Source organism: Coturnix japonica, chromosome 1, assembly GCF_001577835.2.
Source record: "Coturnix japonica isolate 7356 chromosome 1, Coturnix japonica 2.1, whole genome shotgun sequence".
Taxonomy (NCBI): Eukaryota; Metazoa; Chordata; class Aves; order Galliformes; family Phasianidae; genus Coturnix; species Coturnix japonica.
Window position 1 is genome coordinate 75,541,587 of NC_029516.1, and position 21,151 is coordinate 75,562,737.

The 21,151-nt window shown below is 39.9% G+C and overlaps 1 protein-coding gene across 2 annotated transcripts in view; it reads right to left on the reverse strand.

Moving 5' to 3' along the window:
- COL8A1 (collagen type VIII alpha 1 chain) overlaps positions 1-20,782 on the reverse strand; it is an 82,445-nt gene extending 61,663 nt beyond the window's left edge. For both annotated transcript variants that reach the window (XR_004308977.1, XM_015876563.2), the window contains exons 1-2: positions 20,653-20,782; positions 5,043-5,173 (exon numbers count right to left, since the gene is read on the reverse strand). The gene's annotated coding sequence lies outside the window, so the exon portion shown is untranslated. The remainder of the gene's footprint in view (positions 1-5,042; positions 5,174-20,652) is intronic.
- Between the last annotated feature and the right edge of the window lie 369 nt (positions 20,783-21,151).

Here is a 21,151-nt window from a genome sequence, read left to right on the forward strand (position 1 = left end):
CAAAACATTGGTGCCAGTTTGGGCTGTGCTGAATAAGCACACAACTTAATATCTGCTGGTGGATTTGAGAGAAGTAGTCCAATTGTAGAATTATAAAGCACACTCACTAAAATTAACTGCTTTCTATTATGAAGTTGTATGTAAATACAACTAAATATAAATGCACACCTGTGTAGCACTGTCACAGCCTATGTAGCACTGTCACAGCCTAGATTCTCTCAGGGACTAATATCCAGCACTTGTGTGAAATAGTCCCATATGTTCAGGAAAAATGAACGTGTTCTACAGTTAACGTGAAGAGTTCTCAGGGAGTTTTAGCTCTCTACACTATAAAGAACTCAAACTTTTACCACCCTGTGTTCATGTTGGCAGCCTGGTAGCAAAAAGCAAGAATAACTGTCATTACTCTCTAATGCAGTAATGCTAAGAACACTACAGTTAGTGACTCAAGTGTACTTGGGGTTTGAGGGCAGGAGGTAAGGGAAGGGAAGAAACACCCTAAAAAGGCTTTAGGAAAAACTAATCTCATGCATCAGAGTTATTTGTAGAGGAACTGAGGGGACTGTATTGGCAAGAATGTGGAATGTCTCAGTAAAAATCTCAAATCCCTTCTATAGTACAAATACTGTTGGTTTTTTGTGTTTTGTTTGTTTTTTTTCCTGTTTGCTTGAACATTCCTATTTGTACTTTCCTACGAGTTAATGCATTTAAAGTATTTTCTACTCAGTGAGGATATACAGCCAATTATCCAAAATATTTTCTTAATTGAAAAAATAAAAGCCAAATACAAGTACCTTCTTATAGTCATTATGTTATAGTGTATGATTACCTTGTGAATGTCTTGTTCTCCTCAGGCTCGTACATTGGAAATGACTGCTGAAAGTTGGATCAGTTGGTAGATTTGAGATATGAGTCCTCCTTTCAATAAGTCAATAAAGCCTTTCCCTGCACAACATCCTTACCATTTTCTTCTTTTCAGTCCTGAAGTGAAAATGTGGTTTTCTTGCTTCTGTGTATATTTTGAATGGAACCTTTTTTTTTTTTTTTTTTTTTTTTTTTTCTGTATGGTTTCTTTTGTGCCGAATGTGTTTGAGAGAGCTGGAAAATTGGAGGCACAAAAAATCTGCATCATTTAGAAATGTTGTGCATGGAACTGTCTGTAGTTCTCCAAAAAGTGCTCAGTGATAGGGAAGTGTAATTAATCTGACATTACAGATAGGTAAATATAAAAGTGGGAAAGATAAGTAATGTAAAGACAAATGTGTTAGGATCTTCAGAGTTGGCCTTAATCTCTGACATAAAAAAAAAGGAAAAGGGAGTGGGGAATTAGAAAGAAAGAAAAAGCTATAAAACCTATCAGGATTACTACTCGAGTTTATCCAGGGAATAGTTTTGATGATTCACAAGTGTCTCCCGAGCTGCTAGTCTTTTCAGTTTGTTCGCCGTGCACACAGTGCTCCCTGCCACCTGTTGTTAATTATAACATCCTATAAATCTTATGTCAGAAGACTAGCAGTGAGACGCAGTGCCTGCACTGGCTTAGTGGATGCTCTAGGAAAAAAATCATTTTTCAGGAGTTTGTTCCTGGATGAGCTTCTGCAAACCTGGCATTGTCATGTACTGATATTTCTATTAAGAAAAACACAAGTGGATGCCTTTAAACAAATAATGTCCTGGCTTTATATAACCATTGTGGTTTCAAGCACCATATAAACAAACACTCTGATGGGAAGCTGTCATTTAATAAATCAATATAGCTTGCTCGGTAATAAATATTTTTCTTAGAAACCACATTATTCTCTCTTCCATGGATCATATGACTTTGCAGTTCCTGCATTTTTTTTATTTTTTTTTTTAACTTTACTGGAGCAACAAAGAAACGTGGGAAATAACTCAGCATTGTGAAATCATCCAGCTTAGCAGAACCTACGCCATGGTTAGAACAAGTTTAAGATGTCTCTTTTCAGGCATAGATGGCCAAATTCTTCCCTTTTCTGGGTAGCCACTACTCAGCTGAGCTGCATGGTGCCACCTTTCAGAGAAAGCATTTAGCTCTGGTTTAATCACTTGGATATAATTGTCTGTGGTTTCGCAAAGAGAGGTGAACAATATTTCCATCTCACAGGATGGGGACTAAGTTCTTGCCTGTATGACCTTTGGATACTTAAATAATAATGCTTAAAAAAAAGAGAATGCCTTGAATCATGGCTGCTCACTTTGTTTATACATTGGCTTCCATTCAGATAACTTCCACTTATATTGATAAGGCCTTCGTAGTCAGCAGTAAAAAGAAACCCAGTACAACAACAACAGCAACAGAAAGACAAAGATTTATATTCTGCTATCAGTGACAGACTGGTTCTAAATACAAGTTCTATGAAGACATATGAAACAGATGGCATTATAACAAACTTCATATTGCTTTTAAACTGATGTATTCATGGATGTTGAATAAATTGCCTTTCTATCTGCATTACCAAAAATTGTAAGTTGGTCTAAAATATTTAGCATCAAAATATACTAAAAACACATATGATTTCATACATAAATACAAGCAAGTATGCAAGGGCATATATTTCACCTAAAGAACATGAGCAATTATCACATCTCCCATAAATAACACTGCTCAGTATAAAGCTCTTCAAGTTGTCTACTGAGTGCTAAGAAGGTCATAAAAATTGATAAAAAGTAGGAAAATGCATCTTGTTTTACTGAGATGCTTTTCTAATTTGCTATGGATACTGAAATTGTTGTATTCTGTGCTATGTGGAGAAAAAAAATACAACAGCTTCAATGGCATATTGGCTGTACTAGCTAACAAAAATATGATTATGATTATTCTTACAACTCCTGATTCAACCTAATTTGGGTAATTTACGTTATATTATCTTTTACAGTTCACATGACATTATGTGATGATGTGATCAGGGGGCTGGAACACCTCTCCTATGAAGAAAGGTTGAGGGAACTGGATTTGTTTAGCTTGGAAAAGAAGAGAAAGCTCCAGGGAGACCTCACTGTGACCTTTCAGTACTTCAAGAGAGCATATAAACAGGAGGGGAATGGCTGTTTCCGAAGGTGGATAGGGATAGGACAAGGGGGAATGGTTTTAAACTGAAACAAGAGAGCTTTAGGTTAGATATTAGGAGGAAATTTTTCACACAGAGGGTGGTGACACACTGGAACAGGTTGCCCAAGGAGGTTGTGGATGCCCCATCCCTGGAGGCATTCAAGGCCAGGCTGGATGTGGCTCCAGGCAGCCCAGTCTGGTGGTTGGTGACCCTGCACATAGCAGGGGGGGGTTGAAACTCGATGATCGGTGTGGTTCTTTTCAGCCCAGGTAATTCTATGATTCTAAGATTCAATGATTCTATGTGCATTCTAGTTCAATTGAGATCCATGGTAAAGTACAGTGGACTTCCACAAAAAGAAAAAAACTTGCAGCAAGCCTTGAGTGGAAGCTGAAAAGTAACTGAAGGAATATTAATAACAGAAAGGCAATGAAAAGAGAGTTCTGGTTTTAGGCAAACAGTTTGTCAGTGGTTCAAAATGATAGTTTAGGAGACAGATAGGACAAAAAGTATGCTGCAAGTATACAGGAAATATGAATCCTTGGAAGACAATTCAGAGTAATGTTTGCTTAACAGGCAAGCTTTAAATGACCTCAAAAAATTATGTGCCACGTTGGTTACTGCCCTGTAATAGAATTTCATTGCTTTGAAAGCAAATGTGGAGCCTGAGGCAACTTTGTTAGAAATATTAATAAGAATCTCCCTATGTACCTACATCTGTATTTTCCCCTTCTTCTCTTTTCTGTGCTGGTATTTATATAGTATCACATTTACTTGAACATTACCTAAAACAATTAATTATTTAAACTAATAGCATATATTTTTCTGATTCAGTTTACCACAATTCAGCTACATTGGTGTGCGTTTCTAGAAACTTCTTGATTTTAAGCTACAAACTACATCTGACATTGTGAAAGATCCACATTTCTACTAGGGCAACAGAGAGAATGCTGTCAGTGTCTTGACTACTGATGTACAAGAAAAGGAGGGGAAACACCGAAGCTGTGTGAGGGTATAAATCTGTACGAAAATGTTTGCTGTGTACCCTTGTTCCAAGACTAATTGCATCTCGGGATTCTTAGACAAGATGCAACAGAAGCTACCTCCTATTTTTGGAATACAGCTTAGTGAACTGATGCCTCCCAGCCTGCACCCTAAGCTGCATGTTCCTGTTGCTAACTTTGATCGCATCAGTCCTACACTGAGCGATTGTGTTCTTGGGAGGAAACGTGATGCTGCTGGCCAGGGACTGGTAAGCTCTCATGAATGCAGCTTTTCATGCTGAGTGAATAATATTTACAAAATAACCTGAAGTAGGAACATCCATCTCACTAAGCAGAATCTTATCTCAGTGTGCAAGTGCCTGAGAAGCAGATGATCTCCCCAAAGAATATGCTGAGAGCTGGCTTTGGACATGTAGGAGTTTTCTCCTTGTCTGGCTTAGGACAGATGCTTTTATGTAGCTTCTTCTTTATGTCTTAGAACTTCTGACAAGACTGATGCTTTCAAAGCCTACAGTTTTCCAAAGGAAACAAAACTTTGAAAGACTTATTAGTTGTTCCAGCATTACACTTTTCTCTGTGTACTCAGTGACTTTATCTCTAAATGCCAGTGTATCACCAAATGTAGTCTTTGACATATCTCTAGTGGTTATACAGTTGTCTTCTGACAAGCCACGAATCCAGAATGTTGCATCTATCATGTCAATATTTTATTTACGAAGGGATAGGAATGGATGCTTCCAATTGCTTTCCAAACCAAAATCCATGTGCTCATAATGCATTACTGCTAAATTTGTAATAACAGATAGGGCTTAAATCTTAATCTGGTAGTGAAAGTGTCAGTGTTCCAGTCTTTTGGGCCGACTGATGCTATACTTCACAGCAAAATGTTCTGCCCAGAAAAACGTTATTGGGAGGGAACAGAAGACTTCTGTAATGCTTAAAAACAAGTTGTTAGGAAGAAAATTACCTCAGCTTAATAGAAAAGTACTTCACTGAAGCTGTTCTGATATTGAGACTTGACATCCGGCAATGAAGAGAACATAATAGTGCTGAGTATCAAATGTGAAGGGCTCTGACTGTCTGCACTTTCTTCTGTTTCTGAAAATGAAGGAAAGAAAGCATGTATGTTAATAATCTTCAAAATATTCAGAACATCAGAGAAATAGTTTTTACTGTAGTTGAATAAATAAACTACAGAAAGTTTATTTTATTTTTCTATTCTAATATTTTTTGAAGCAATCAAAAGTTAAACAGGAGACAGCAGAGAAAATTGTGTTTAAAACTGTTGCTCAGGTTACAAAGACACCATGAAGGGCTCACATTTTCTTTTATTTCATTTTTATGAGTAAAATTTGTCTGTGTTCCCACATGATGCTTGTGCATAGTTCTGTAATTCACAGCAAGCTGTAAGTTATTTTCTCCCTGTGGACTACTTTGTGTCCTACAAATAACGACTATTCAACGATTTGAAGAAGTGATAGCTGGAAAAATGAGGGTGAAAACTGGAATCTTTCACTGTAGAGTGACACAAAACCAACAGCAGAAAACAACAAATTGTATCAACCAAACCCTAAAACCCAAGCAGATTTTTTTCTCCCCCCCCATAAACGAATAACAGTCGACAGTTCTGGAATGTGCACTCCTCTCCCATGAAAACATTTTTCCGCTCTGCCTTTTCCAAAAATCAAAAGTTCAAAGCTAGACTACTGCACATTATAAAAGAACAAACTTGCCATGACACTTAAAGACATGAGTCAGTGTATTCAGCTTTCTTGAGGCAGGAAGGAGTTATGTTTCTGGTTAAGGCAAATTTTGAAGTAAAGAAATTAGTTTTGCAGTTTTCTGTATCTTCTTACAGTTATTTATCCAAGCAGATAATCTATTTTAATGCACTTTAAAAAATTTAATTTATGCCCTGTTTGTCACTGTTATATTAATTGAGGATTACATCTCTTCAGAAAGCAAAATATTAACATTCCTGTTATAGAAATGAACGTATGCAATCACAATCACTAACATTCTTAGTATTATTTAGTATATCTGTGGCAGCACAGGAGCCTCAGCTGCTTTTCTTTACTATAAAGGGTGCTGCTTTTGCTCCTGAGAATAGCACAAACAAGGCAACTAGCATGTATGTAGAGGACAGAGACAAAATGAGGTGGCTTTGGACTGCTGTGAGTAAAGCAACTTTTATTTGGTTTAAAAAGCAAATTTTGCTTTTTAAAGCAAAATTTTTGATTTTGCGCTGTCTTAACTGTGAGGCGCATAACCCAATATATCAAGCAGCTGAATTGCTCTATGTAGTTTTTGAAGCTGTCTAGGAAACTTGGAACACCATTACCATTTATTTGGAGCAAGTGGCTGACTCATTCGTCTGCCTTAAAAAACTCTACTTCTGTTCCTGAGTGAAGCAAGACGGATATTCTAGAAGTCACTCTTGTTGAACAACAGGAGAAGTGCAGAAAGTCACGGAGCTCCTGCTAGTATTGAGCCCAGCTGTTTCCAAATGAATATTTGATTTGGAGCATGTTAAAGGATGCAAAATTCTGCTTGATAGCTTTAATGTGTTCAGTACTTTCAGGAAGATTGGCAGTGCAAAGTCCGTGGTTTGTGGCTGAGACAGGCACACATTTGAGGTTGCTGGATCAAAGGTCTGGTCTAGATTTACACCTTTGACACTGAAAGTTATGTTTGGTAGGATGGAGCCAAAATTGGATAATCTTTGAGCTTGGAGAAAGCCAACATCTGAAATGATACCCAACAGTCTGGGTTCACCATCAGGATTAAATTTTCCCTTATTAATATATAAAGATTCTTACGATATTCCTTAAGAACAGCAGTGCTCAGCAACTGTGGAGAAAATACGCTCAGACGCAGGGACACTTAAAATTTCTGTTTTTGAGCAATATAGCCTATACGTGAGGCTATAATTTCTACAGCTGCCACTCTCTTCCTGTTGCTTTTGTAAGATGGCATAAACCATCCACAACCACAACTGGAAGTTACACATAGTCATAAATTCTCTTTAGCCTTTTTAAAAACCCTAATGGATTGTGCCATTGCATTTATGTTGGTTGTGAACAAGACTGTAGAAAATGAAGGGAAATTTTGGGAAGCATGTTTCTGGTAAGGATGAATTCCACATGCTTATTTTCAGGTGTATACATATACCCATGACAGCACTTAGAACAACAAGGCTTCTAAAGAGAGTAGTCTGCGTTAGGTGAGATGCTTATTGGGTGAACCGTATTTTGATAACCACTGCAATAAAGACAGAACAAAAGCAAACTCCGCTGGATAGACACTAAACTAATTTAGTTTTTGGTCATCATGCATTAAGTGCAATTATGTGGCAGTGCCTTTACAGTAAGAGGGCAGTCTATTAATGACAGCCTAGAAATGATGAGTATGCTTGCTAGCTATGGACAGGTAGGAGAGAGAAGAGGATTTCCTCCCCTTTCCTCTGGAGCCAAGCATAGTCCTTGCTTGTGTGCTCCTTGGTTTGGATACTTGGGCAATGCAGGCAGTAATACCATTTATGTTCTGAAACAGGCAGAGCCACGGCTCAGGCAAGCTTCAGCACCCGCCACAGTTATAACTATCACACAGGGCAGATATGTAATTATCTGGCCTGAGCTTCCGACTCCCACGTTATGCAAGTGAGCAGGAAAGAGACTCTCACCAGAAGTTAGCAAAACTGTGTGATTTATAACATTGGTGGTAGGTGGAACGGAGGAGACTGGAACCAAGAGAGCCAAATATTTTAAGCATCTGCTACAGGCCTGTGCCAGATGCAGGATACCAGACAAGATGTGCCATTTGTCTGTTCTTGAATGGAATTTCCTATGTCCCTAATACCAAGCAAACTCTGTTTATTTATAATATAACTCCTTCTGGTTTTGGAGAGATGATATACAGCACATTTCATCTTTTCACGCTCACAATGATATTTAAACACTTGAAAAGTGATTTATTTAGCTGTATAAATTCAGTCAGGCTTGGCAATTGTTTTGCTTTGTCATGGGTAAATCTGTAAAGGCTGGCAGAATCTTCAAGGAGGCTGAACTGTGTAGTTTACAGAAGTACAGCTTTCCATAATGCCGGTCTGGGTTAAGAATGAGACAGAAGTTCTTTTAAGACCTGCACCAGTGGGCACTGGTTTCAAGTGACAGTCATCATGGGCACAAAAAGAAGAATGCAATTCTGCTTCTTTGTGGTTATAATTAATAATTATTTCCCAAAGAAATCAGCAGTAATTTCAAAGCGAAACTTTTTTCTTTTTTCTTTTTTTTTTTTTTTTCTTTTTTCCTCGGGATACATCAATTCAAAACTACAGCTCTTTGTTGAAAACAGATGTATTAGTTAGTTGTAGTTTCCATGTCCTGGAGGGAATTTCTAGACAAAATTAGAGAGAAACATAACCTTCCCTGAGTAACAGTATCTCATAAGGAGATCAATTACCTGCAGTTTGAGTACCCCAGTTTGTACAGTACTGCTTTGTTGATAACAAAGACACAAGCCCCAAACTGCCCTTAAGGCCAGGTAGAAAAATTGGTGCTAGAGTGCCTGGAACTGTAAGGAAAATACAAGAGCCTTGCAGTAGAAGTCCTTGGCTCCAGTAGAGGCCAACTGCAGGGTCATTCTTCATAACCCTTCTCTAACGTTTGCATCCTTTCCTGCCAGTGTGGGTACCTTTGCTTGCTCTGCTTACTGGCTCACCGGGCTGGCGGTGTTACACACAGTGGGTTTCTCCCTGGGCCATTTTTGGTACCTGAGCTCTATTGCCACATCCCCCAGTCCTTTTACAAGTGGCCTGTGTCATGCTCACCTTGCTGGTTTCCAGACTAAGAACTTTTTTGAACTGTTGCTAGATGTTGAGTTCGGAGGAAATAACAACTAAGGCAGACTTCTAGAACTGGGCCCACGATGGGAGAGAGAAAAAGTGACAAGTTCTAGTCTTGAATTTGCTGACAAATACTGAAGGCCTACAGAATTACTAATAGTAATCTAAGTTCTGCCAGTGGTGCTGCCTAACACTTTCTACATTAAACCATGTGCAATTAACTCCCTGCATAAACATGCTGCATGAGCTCATCCCTTTCTACCTCAGTTTTGCTGTTTATAAATGCTGTAAAACTTGCTTGTGGTATTGCTCTGAAGTGACCGTAACTGTTATTACAAAAGTCTCTGCAACAGATGTCAGAATGAAGTGAAAGCACTGTTTTTTAGCAATTAAAATGTAGACCACATCACTTTCTTTGCTTCGTTACAGGTATGAGACCCCACGTAGCAGGAAACAAATGCTCACACTTGCTTCCAGATATAGTCCTTTATTAGGACAGTATCCTTACTGTTTTTTTTTTTCTCTCCAGTCAAAGGTTTTTCCAGTACACGTAGCTGTTCCTAGGTTCGGCTAGAAAAGATGCAGCTGCATTTTTTGGCTTACATAGCTTGAGTTCAGTCCTAAGCAACAGCTTAGTCAGAACTGTTTTACAAAACTATTTCTCTGTAAATGTTTTCATTCAATAGTCAGTGTATTATATTTTTGCTTCCTTAAAACCACGACAGACTGAGTGCCTTATCTTCTTATTAGCAGACTGGTTAGAGACTAAATTGGGAGGTGGTCTGAAAACTTGGGCCAAAGATAAGGAAGCACTTAATAAAAGCTTGATGCTGAGATGGGGCCAGCAATACTCAGCCCAACAAGCTAATGTTGAGTGACAGCATCTCAAGTGGTCAGCCTGGAGAGGGATTTCTAAAGTAGCTTGGAATGCATGGCTTTGGAGAGTGTTGTCTGCAAACAGGCCTCAGGTGAACAGAATATGAGATAAAGGTTCCAGACTACCTTTGGGTGTTTTGCTTGCCTTCACATTTGGTGGTTCTCAGAATCTGGAGGCATGTCCTTGCTTGAAGTTTAGGACAGTCACAAGTGTAGCTAAATCATGTAGCCGACAGAGACTTGTAAGGAGGCTGCTGCTGCTGCTTCCCACAGAGGTACAGTCCAGCCAAGAATAGCATGTGTTTCCTCCTCTGCATCTAGCACAACTGCAGCTAAGTGGTTGCTTATGTTCAGAAATGAATGAAATATTCCATGAAAACAAGAATCTTCACTGACTCGACCACTGCTTCTTAATAATTACACAAAATACTGCTGTCTTGCCCAAGTGTGCCTGGCTCTCTAAGGATAATGGAGACAGCAGAGTGTTTGGATAGCTGCTGTTTTTACTGAAGAGCAGGGAGGGTGTGCCTGAGCATGTTCACAATAGTTTTCTCCCAGAAAGAAATAGGTACATCTGGAAAGAGCATAATCCAGGTTGCCAGATGCTGGCAGTGCTATTGGGAATAATCCCTTCTCAGGAAGGTACCGAAATGTGGCTGTCTGGCTTGCCCACAGGTATCTGGGCATTTTTCTTGGCAGGCATGGGGTACTGGCAGTTATTTGGCATTATGATTCCTGCCCCAACTAGTGCCTATTCTTTCCTTGCTGAGGATGGAAGGATACGCCTGTGGTTAATTCACTGGCCCAGGCATTAAGCAAAGTGAGGTCTGCTCAAATTTTCGTCCGCATCCTTGGCTGGGTCACTTAAGCAAGAATTTTGAGAAGTGCTCAGCACCCACAAACAGGATCAGGTTGTTCAAAAGCTTTCTGCTTCCATCGAAGCAGTGGCCAGATGATCAAAGGGACTCTTCAGAAAAACTGGCTGTGAGTGCCATTGTGAGAGCTACTGGGTGCTGAGCACTCCTGAAAATGTGGGTCTAGTTGAGGTGCCCTTGTACGAACTGAGCTCTCCCACCAGTCTCCATCATGATGGGAAGACACTTGAGAATCTGGCTTGTCCCTTGGAATGCTACATAACAAATTTCTCTGTGCCTCGGTTCCTTAAAAAATGAGAGTGATGCTGCCAGGGTGCTTGTAAGGATAAATTCATTAGTCTATGTAGGTGATGCTTTGCAGTCAGGAGAGGGAGGTAAAGTGTTTGTAGCGTCATATCTTTCCAGACATACCAATCACCTATGTAAGAAGGAGTCTGATAAAGGGAATAGAGCAGGATCCAGGAATCAGCTTTACTGTATGTAAGATTTACAGGACGTCAAGTTCAGGAGCTGCTTTTATTTGCCTTAAACTCCCAAGAGTGAGGCAGGGCTCTGCCATGCTAGGGGATGTAACAAAGAGATCACAATGACGCACCTTGAAAAACCTTTGCAACAAACAATGCAGGGCAGGCCATTTTCTTTGGAAAGAAATGATAAAGCTGTTCTGTGCAGCTGTTTGCCTCCTCTCTGCCTCTGAATGCAGCAGTTTTATTGTTTTCTTTTGTCACAGCAGACAAGAAGTGTCTGGTGGTTCATGTGGGAGTTTTGGTGTTTTCGGATCTCTAATTTAAAAGATCGGCTGCTCTCCTTATAGACTGGATACCCACATACGGCATTATTTTGGGGCTTTCCTGGGGTTTTCCAAGAACCTTGCCTTTGAAATGGGCACTTTAACTCTAGTTTACTTTAAAATTCACAGTGTCCTCAATTTTGCCTCCAGATGGGAGAAATCTGAAAGGCCCTGCACCTCCCGCTGTGCGTGCTGAGCGGCCCTCTCACAGGATGCAACATTTTCTTTCCAGCTGACAGAGAAGCTTCAACTCCCTCTCCTCCCCCATTTTGGCCTTCCAGTACTGTCAGCATCTGTGTGTGCTAATGCTGCCCAGATCCTTCTCCGAGGGGCACTGAGGGCTGGCACGCAGAAGCGAAGCCCCTGGGCTGTATATCCCAAACCCAAAAAAACCTCAAACGCATTGTTTCCATAAACGCTCCTCAGCTGACTGGGCTGCAGGGAGTTTCTGCGCTCCTCAACCCTCACCCCTCCTTTTGGGTAAGGGAAGGGCAGGCTCCACATCACTTTTCTGACCGCCCTATGGGCAGACGTGGCGCTGACCCCACCACAGCACAACAACGGGAGACAGAAGGCGTGAACATAATACACAGGGTCTGATCCAGCTGGCAGGGGCAACAAGCAGGGCTGCCTAGTGCTCTGGCCCTGCCCACAGTGCACTGAGGGTGGGATGCCCTGTTGCCATGCAATGGCAATTAATGGTAGTGGGGACACCCTGCTGCTGAGGGGATGGGTTGGGGGGCAGGTGCTTAATGCCTACAAAAGTAGGGTTTTCATTATTGTTTTGGATTATTTGGTGGGGTTTTTGTTTGTTTGTTAGTTCGATTTTGGTTTCTTTTTTTGTTTGTTTGTTTTGAAGTGCAATCTAGCAGGTTGAATCAGCTTCACAAAACACCACCTTGAGAGCATTGGGGCTTCAGGTATGACAGTTCGTGTCTTTATGGAGGCCTCAAAGACGTTTCATATTTGAGCGAGCTGAAATGTCTGTCCCCGTGGTGCTGGGCAGCAGGGAGGGGAATGCAGGAAAGGGAGGGCTGCACCCCTCTCAGCCCCATGTGCCCTGTGGAGCAGCAGGTGAGTCAGCCTCAGCAGTGGCTAAAGGAGCAGCTTCTTGTGCATGTAGTCAGAGCACCTTCATTATTATTGAGGGTTAAGGCTGAATGTTGTGAGCATCCCTCACGCTAAAATTCCGGCTCTCAGTACGTGTGATGAATGGAACACTGAAAATATCATAGACTTCCACTTGTTTATTTTTCAGACCCTTGTTTTCCTGACACGAGCAGTTAATAGAAAGTTAAAAGCAAGAGTAGCAGAGAAAATGTCTCTGAGCAGTTGCAAATTAAATTTGTTTAACTTGTGTCTCACAGACCTTTTGTATTGCGTTCTTGAGAGCATTCGACATACGAGTGACAGATGTGATGTTGAAAATAGGGGGTTTCAAAAGGAGAATAAAAAATATTCATTGCAAGTTAATTCTGAACTCAGTGAAAGGCAGTTTTTGTGTTCAAAATTTGAATCTAAGAGCCATCCTGTTCTGTCTGTGGAACAGAGCTATGCCTTGAGAGCCATGTGCCAAAAAGAACAAGTTGGTTAGGTTTTAGATACTGCTTGCAGCTTGTTTTAGACTGCTCTCCTGAAACCAATAGGCAGTCCTTGTGACATTAGAAAAGCAGAGCAGAGTGGATTTCCTTTAAACTAAAGCTTTAAAGTCATCTGGTAAATTTATACCAGTACAAAATAAAACTTTACTGCTGGAAAATGAATCTTTAATCAAATATCAGGCTTAGATGCTGACATACACTTTTATTACTGGGATATTATGAACGAAATTTTTAGCTGTGGCTGGTAATGCAAGCTTAGAGAGTGATCCTAAAATGCTTTCTGTGTTCCCTGAGGTAATGCGCTATGCTCAGATCCCCAAAGATAATAGTAGCCTGTAGGAGTTCCTGAGAGCAAGAACCAAGAAAGCACCTCTACAGTGACAACTTGGGTTGTACTGCATAGGCCTCCTAATGTCAGCACAGGACTCCTAATGCCAGCTGTACTGGCTGGGGATGGCAGACTGCAGGGATTCCTGTAACTGGCACGGAGCATCCAGCTACTGTAGAACTCTTCAGTGGGAGACAGAAGCTGCTGCTACAGATGTGCATACAGCCAAACAGTTCAGACATCTCTCCACTCAGACTTGCAAGCAGCTTGTCTGCACAGTGGGAACTCGGTTCATCACCAATACCTTCTTTCTTCACTGGAGCCTATTTCTGGAGCTATTTTTTGAGGAAGGCCAGAGTAAGATGGGACAATCCTTTTGATGTATCATCAGTTCATTTAGGGAATTAACAAATAAACAGGGTAGGTCCTGTGTGCCGATGCTCAGCTCGTGAGTTCTAAATTACATAAGCACTGAGCCTTGTCCAGTAACCTACAGCAGCACCTCACCAATCATACCCACAAGTATTACAGTCTCAAAATACCTCCAAGGGGAGCCTAATAGTGATTACAGGCATTTTTGAAAGCTCAGCTGGATTTTGCTAAGCTCTGCCCACTCTCAGCAAAAATCTTTTGATTCATTGGAAGGTTGTGCTCTGTTTGAGAGCTCTATTTTTTACTTTATTTTTTACCCCCTTTGAGTTGACCAGAATTTGGCTTTGGCCCTTTAAATCCTCCTCCCTATCAGTTCAGCAACCGCAGAGGCAGTTTGTTACTGAAAAGAAATCTAAGAATCGGTTTTGGCCAGCATTGTCTTGGAAAGTTCACTTTATTAACATGCTTTTGGTTTTATTTCAAAAACACTTTGACAAGCACTGACATTTTTGGAACCAGTAAAGCACAAGAGACTTAGTCCTAAAGGCCTAACTTTGCATTTTTCTGCAGCGAACAATGTGATGTGCTACTATGGTAAATTCAATTCAAGCCACTGACTGAAAGCAAATAAGTACTGAGTGTTGTCTTTTTTTCCTTCATTTTCTAAAATACGTTATGTGCAACTGCTAGTACTTGTGGGGTGTATTTGCTTAACCACTCTTAGCTTATTTGCTTTTTATCCACAGTACAGGTGACAGATATCAGTGTTGGCAACATAAATTTCTCCTGCAAGCCCGCTTTTATTTCTCAACTTTGACCTAAATTAACTACTTTCTGACTTATTTTTTTGCTGAGCTTTGCCAAGAGAGGTCCCAGTTGTGTGTTTTATATTAATGTCCATCATCTGAGAGTTGGACTAAGTTCACCTTATTCTTTTGCTGGGAAATATATGAACACTTTCTTCTCCTTTTTTCTTTTTTTTTCCCAAAGGCAAACTGAAGGAAAAGTTCTGCTCTCTGAGCTACATAAAAGATCCTTGTTCTGATATTCCACATTCACTGGAGCTCTGCATGTGGTGGGAAGAATGGAGGACCAGAACAGAGGTAAGCCCTTTGCTGGCATAAACAGAATTGACTGCTAGTTTTTTCAGAGGTAAGCTGATTGCATTTGGTTTGAGCATCCCCGGGCCCAGAGCTGTGCCATCATCATTCTGTCCCACTGAAAATTATATCAAGTAAATGATATTTCAGCGACTGTATTGCATTTTATGTATATATGCTGTTGCTTCACCTCTTAACACTGAATCGTGTTAGAATGTTGATTTGCTTTGCAACTCCTCAGTGTACCATATGGCCACTTCTTACTCTGAAATAAGGACAGAGCAGTATCTTGGTCTAGAAAAAGAGGTTCCTTTTATAGTTAGCAGGAAACATGCTGCAGATGTTTCAAAAATCTGACTTTTAAAATACATTTGTTTTCTAGTATGTCAGACTGTTAGTTCTGACTCATTCCGATTTCATAGTATAGATTTGTGTATCCTATACATTGCTATGAGAAGTTTCCAGGAGTTGAAGTGAAGTTGGCTACCTGACTCAGGAAATTCTCGTTTTTAGTGGTATAGATGTTTATTTAAAATAAAAAAATCCCTCTTAAGTTTGCAATATACTTTAGTTTTTCCATTTCAGTTTTGTTTCAGAGAAGCTGCATAAATTACACACCCTGTTTCTCCAGTTGCATAACCAGAATATGTAGGCCTTTCCTTAAGAGAGTGGAAAAGATCGATATAGCTTATTTTTGTGGTTTTCCGTTGTTGTTGTTGGGTTTTCTTTTCTTTCTCTGTGGTCTTCTTAATACCTCTTCTTTCCTTCTTTCTTTCCAATTAGAGTGTTCTTGCTATGAATATTTGTGATAACTGACCAGACATCTCTAAACTGAACGTAATGAGCACAGGTGTTCTTGTCCCAAAGAGGTGGAAAAATCAAGGAGTGAACCTGAATGTAGAGCATGACACATAACAGAATGATGCTCTTGCTTCATAATATTAAGAATGGTGTAGCTGCTAGGATGCTTGTGGAAAGCTTCTTACCTCCCAGGAACTCCATATTATTTTTGAGTGCCCTCATGTTGAACTCAGTATAGTTTCTGATGAGACCCTATGAAGAATGATGTCCACATACGTGCATAGACACCACAGTCATCAGTTTACCGCATGCACATAGCACTGGGAATAGAACTTAAGACCTTCGCCTCCGCAAACACAGCTGCTCATCTGGCTGTGGGCTTTGTAGCCAGCAGAGGGAACTGATAAACACTCTCATAGGGCTTCTTTATATATTATTTCTAACCAAAAGAGGGCACTGATTCTCACTCACTCCATTACATGTCACCCCTCAGCAATTTCACCTGCCATCCAAGAAGCAAGAGACTTATATTTGTCTTGCCTTTGCTACAAAATGTGGGCTTGCATGAAGATTTAATAATCAAAAGATGTCCCTAGACTGCACAGTGGTATTAATCTCCTGCGGTGCAATTATGAGACATTAAGTTCATTACAAATCAAGACAATTACAGAAACACATCCAACATTTCAGGAGTATGGGGAGACCAAGCACAATTGCTTACTGATGTGTCCAAAGAATAGGCAGAGTTATTGCACAAGACCCACAAAAGGCTTCAGAATCAGGACTCATCATTATCTTTTTAAACTCGTAACTTTTGCCGAAGCAAAATTCTTTTAGCATAAAGAATAGATCTCACTTCCTTCTGGAGGGAAAGCTATAAAAAGGAAATATACATTTGCTAGGATTTCATGTCAGTGAAAAGGTAAAAGTAAGAAACTTCTGCACAGTTGAATACAGATATTTGTTGGTTTTAATCAAAGACAGAACAAGCCATCACTATGCTTTTGTCTTTTCTTGTTCCTCACTGCAGTAACTCCACTGAAAACCAGTGCTCTTTTAGAAATATGACACCAGTGAAAAAAAAACAATTATCTCTCTGGAGAAGGAAGGAATCCATGTGCTAGGGTAATTGAAAGGCCAAAAGAGTAAGGGCAGATACGGGGATATATTTAAAGCTCAGCAATAAAACGTAATCCTTCCTCCCCTGAGATATATAACAGGACATAGAGTGAACGGGCTGAAAACGCTGTGTTGCAGGTTTTCTCACTTACTTACAACAACTGTCCTACTTCTACTGCAGGTAATACTATGTCAAGTAATCTTCCCCCCACACCCCCAACTAATTTTCCAGTTGCCTCTTGAGCAGTGCAAGCTTTGTGGTAACTTTCCATGTAGAGGAATGATAGACAAGACCTCCAGAAGCAAGTAGGGCACTTACTTCAGAAATCAAGCATAAGCATGTGTTAATTGTATTTATTTATTGATAATGGAACATTCGCAAGACCAGTCTTGTGTTACCAAGACCGCACTGTTACAGTCAGGTGTTGTTGCCTATTCTGGTCCATGGCAGTGAATCTCTGCTTGCTCATTCTGACAAGAGTGGGCTAGTCTCAGGTAACCATAGAAGATAAGAAAGGGGAGGTCATTTGATTATTTATTTGTTTCTGTATCTATTTCCCCTCCAAGGATGACTTTCAAATCCTGGTAAGGGGGTTGCAAATGATTTCAAAGGAAGATCCAAAGTGTTAGGATTGAATTACCTCTGTTAAGAAGTGGCACTGAAATCCTCCCTGCTGTTCTGCAAATGTTCTTTGTCTGCAAAGACAGATCAGCTGCAAAGGGGTGTACTTTATAAGGCTGAATTCAAAATGAAGCTTGGGATTAAAGTACTGGACTGGAACCCTTAAGAGCTAAATCTGACTCTGTTCTGCAATGAATTTCCACTGTGACCATGAGCCAAACAGTCCATGTATTTATATAGATGGGCATTGCTTTCAGCGCTATTTATTTCCATGGAAACAACATCAGTTACAAAGAACACATTTACACTATTTCATAAAGCAAAGTCTCAGATACAAAATATCATTTTTCAACATATTTGCCAGCATTAGTTGTGCATTTTTGCTAGTGATGAACAGGAGCTTTCATGACACACTCGTAACTATATGAACCAGTGGAGGTGTTGATCTACTCTAACTGTTGCCGCTACTGAAACATACCATCACCTCACATCCACCATTTGAACTCCATAAATGTTCAGCAAGTGTCGATTAATGACAATGGGTGCCATTTTATTTCCACACGGAAGAATTTAATGATATACCTTTGCTTTACCCACACCTCCACGCCAGATGCCATTTTCTCCAACTGTACCACTGCTGTCATCTGTCACACAGCGACAACATGTAAGGGAATGCTGGTGGGAAGGTTTAATTTCTACTGCAATACCACCAACATTCACCTCTGATGTTACGTACAACATAAAATAAAGACGGTGCTTTTGGGATAGCCCTCAGAGTATCAGAATGGCCAGAGGAAACATATCTCTGCATCACAAAGAGGCAGTGAAAATAAATCAGTGTAGAACAGAATGTCTCAGAGCCAGTGGAAACAGCAGGCCACTGACTAAGTAGTTCAGCCTTCACAGGTATAACTTTTTCAGACATCTAGCCTAGCATTTGTAACAGCAGTAGGAATTATGCTAGTAATTTCACTGGGCATTTGTGCCCTAAAGGAACACCAGAATAAAACAACAACTCTCAAATGCCACCACCAAGAGAAGTGGCTGAGAATGCCTTCTGAACAATTGGATGGTCTGTAGTAGAAAATAAATAAATAAATAAATTCAATATTGTGGTCATCACTCAAGAAAAATATATATATCTGAATTCCTTTTTCTCCCACTGACTCTCTTTTACTTCTGATTCTGGTTATAGGCTTATTTTAAAGTGATGATGTTTTTATCTTACTATCAGTACGTTTTGATTTTAAAATAGGAGTTTCAGATGAGCACATGAGTCAATAAAGGCATTTCTAGATACCTAAGTACTCCAGGAGATAAGCTGGTTACAGTTTCCCTTCACTCCCTGCTGCCAAATGATGCTCAGCTGAATGATCTATTCAGCCTAACAGAGAAATTGCTCAGAGGAGATTCTGATCTAAATTAGATACATTCCTTTCAGTGGAGTTTTCCTAATATGCCCTGCAATCCATTTTTGAAATGCCAAAACATCACATTTCACAGCAGGCTTTAATAAAAGGTATTTTGCTATATACACATTTCTTGTGGCAAATGCATTTTTAATTATTTTTTTTTTTTCATTGAAAAAAAATGCTCCAATAGGAGTTGATTTATCTGTTAAAGTTCTGTATGAAAGTGGAGGCTTCACTGCCAGATTTTAGATGCAAATTCTATATGCTTTGCACTTAGAATCACATATCTGTGCTTTACAAGAGGGGCACTTTTAGTAGATGGAAGGGGGGTTTACTATAAAAATCCAGTGTTAACTAAGGAATAAAATTTGGTTGCTTAAAGACAGAATACCTGTTATAGGAATAGAATTCAATGATTTTGCTCATGTTTTCTATAGGCAACTTGCATGGATTACCTGGATGCAAATGTAGTTTTCCTGTAATCCTGCTGTAGAAAGCACTGTACTTTGTTTTGAATAGTTACTTTTTTTTTTTTTTTTTTAAGCAAAGTTACTTATGTAATCTTCCAGGCAAGTAGCTGAAGGCAATGTTTTCTTTTCTCCATTAGATACAACAAATAACATGTAAAATAAAGAGAAGAATCTCTTACAGTATGCAGGAAAAGGTCTTTTGAGGAGAGTTCTGCTGATATTATACAGAGTTGTAGCTTTAAAAATTTCAGCTACTGTGAGTACAGATATGCATGGAGATAATTCTTTCTTCAGAGAAATGTTTGGCTTTCAAAAAGGAAACTACCTGAACAGCAGAGTGAATTACATATAATATAAACAAACTATTTACAGTCAGCATGCACTGCTTGCATTCAGTAGTTCATGCTCTCTCATCCCTGAGCACTGTAGAAGCATTCTACAATGAGGATTTATTTCTGCGATGGAGTTTCTTTAAGCAGGTGACTGTTAAAAGCGCACTGACACAACGTAAGAACACTACTCAGTAATAGATTCATCTCTGAGAGGATGATACATGAACAGAGGGGAGTGCAAACACAGTTTTGAAAGCACTTATGTTTTACTGTTTCAACTATTCAGCAGCTGTCTGCATGAGACAGTTAACTACTCCTTCCTGTGGCATTAGAAATACCTACGTGGGCAACCTTGATAAAATGCAATTCAAATTGATTAACAGATTTCATAGACAGAAGAAGTCTGTTCCAAGAAGCAGAATTTTGCTTGTGGAACATGTCCTTTAAGCATATTTGACACCATATAGCAAACTCCATTAGCCTTATTACTGTGCTCCTGTGGGAGCCTAAGTTCAATGATATGTTTTTTTAAAGGGCAGTGAAACCTGTGAAGGTGCACTTCATTCGCAAAACTGTCTCAGCCTGCCTCGTATATAATAACAGTTATAGTACTAAAAAGATCCTTTCTTGAGTCAGCACTTTGACTTATCACTAAGCTATTTTTTTTTCCTTCAAACCTAAGGCAGCTCTAAAGTGTACTTTTTTTTCCCCCAATAACTTCGACTGGACTGAGACTACTGAGAGGAGTAATACATAGTTAGGAGTGGCCAGGGGATACTAATCTCTTCAAAAAGCCATCAGAAAGAAGACCATTTCTCAGCCACACAGTGTTTCCCAGCAAGGTCTGTTTTTATTTCATTGCCACAACAACAGATTGTTACTAACTTAACTGTCAGATGACACTGCATCTTAAAAAAAATAAAAAGCAAAGCACCCTGCCAGCACCACCCAGTAAGGCAGTGCTAGAGTTCGTTCACATTAAGACTTCCTCACGATAGCTGGTTAGAACAGAAACCTGAAGCAGCAGTAACCTTACCTTGAGTGCACAAGATCCAAGGAGAGAAGATCACTGGTTCAAAACAGTGGAGGGCTGAGAAAGTGCTCTGATCAGCTGCTGGTAGCATGCACTTGGCTTTTATGTGCAGGTGGGAGGAGCTGCTCCCTACGGTAGGTGGGCAGTAAGGACAGCAGGCAGACAGCCTTCAGAAGGCACTGCACAGTAGGATTTTGCTCTTTGGGGACGGAAGGAGGGGGGAAAAGCATGCTGAATGGCATTCACAGGAGAAACAGTGTTGGATTTACTGGTTTGTTTTCAAATAGTTTAGTTAACTGAAGATTTTCTACTGTGTTTGTTTCTCTGATTCTGGTGCATTATTCTGGTTACAGTTATAATGCTACTAGGTCTCAGTCTTTTGGAAAGATTTTTAACTCGGTAGCAATCGTAGATAGTAACACAAAGTAGTTATCAGAAGGGCTTGTGTTTCTCTTTCTGAAAAGGAATAACTATGAATAAACAGCTTGCTTTATATTCAAAG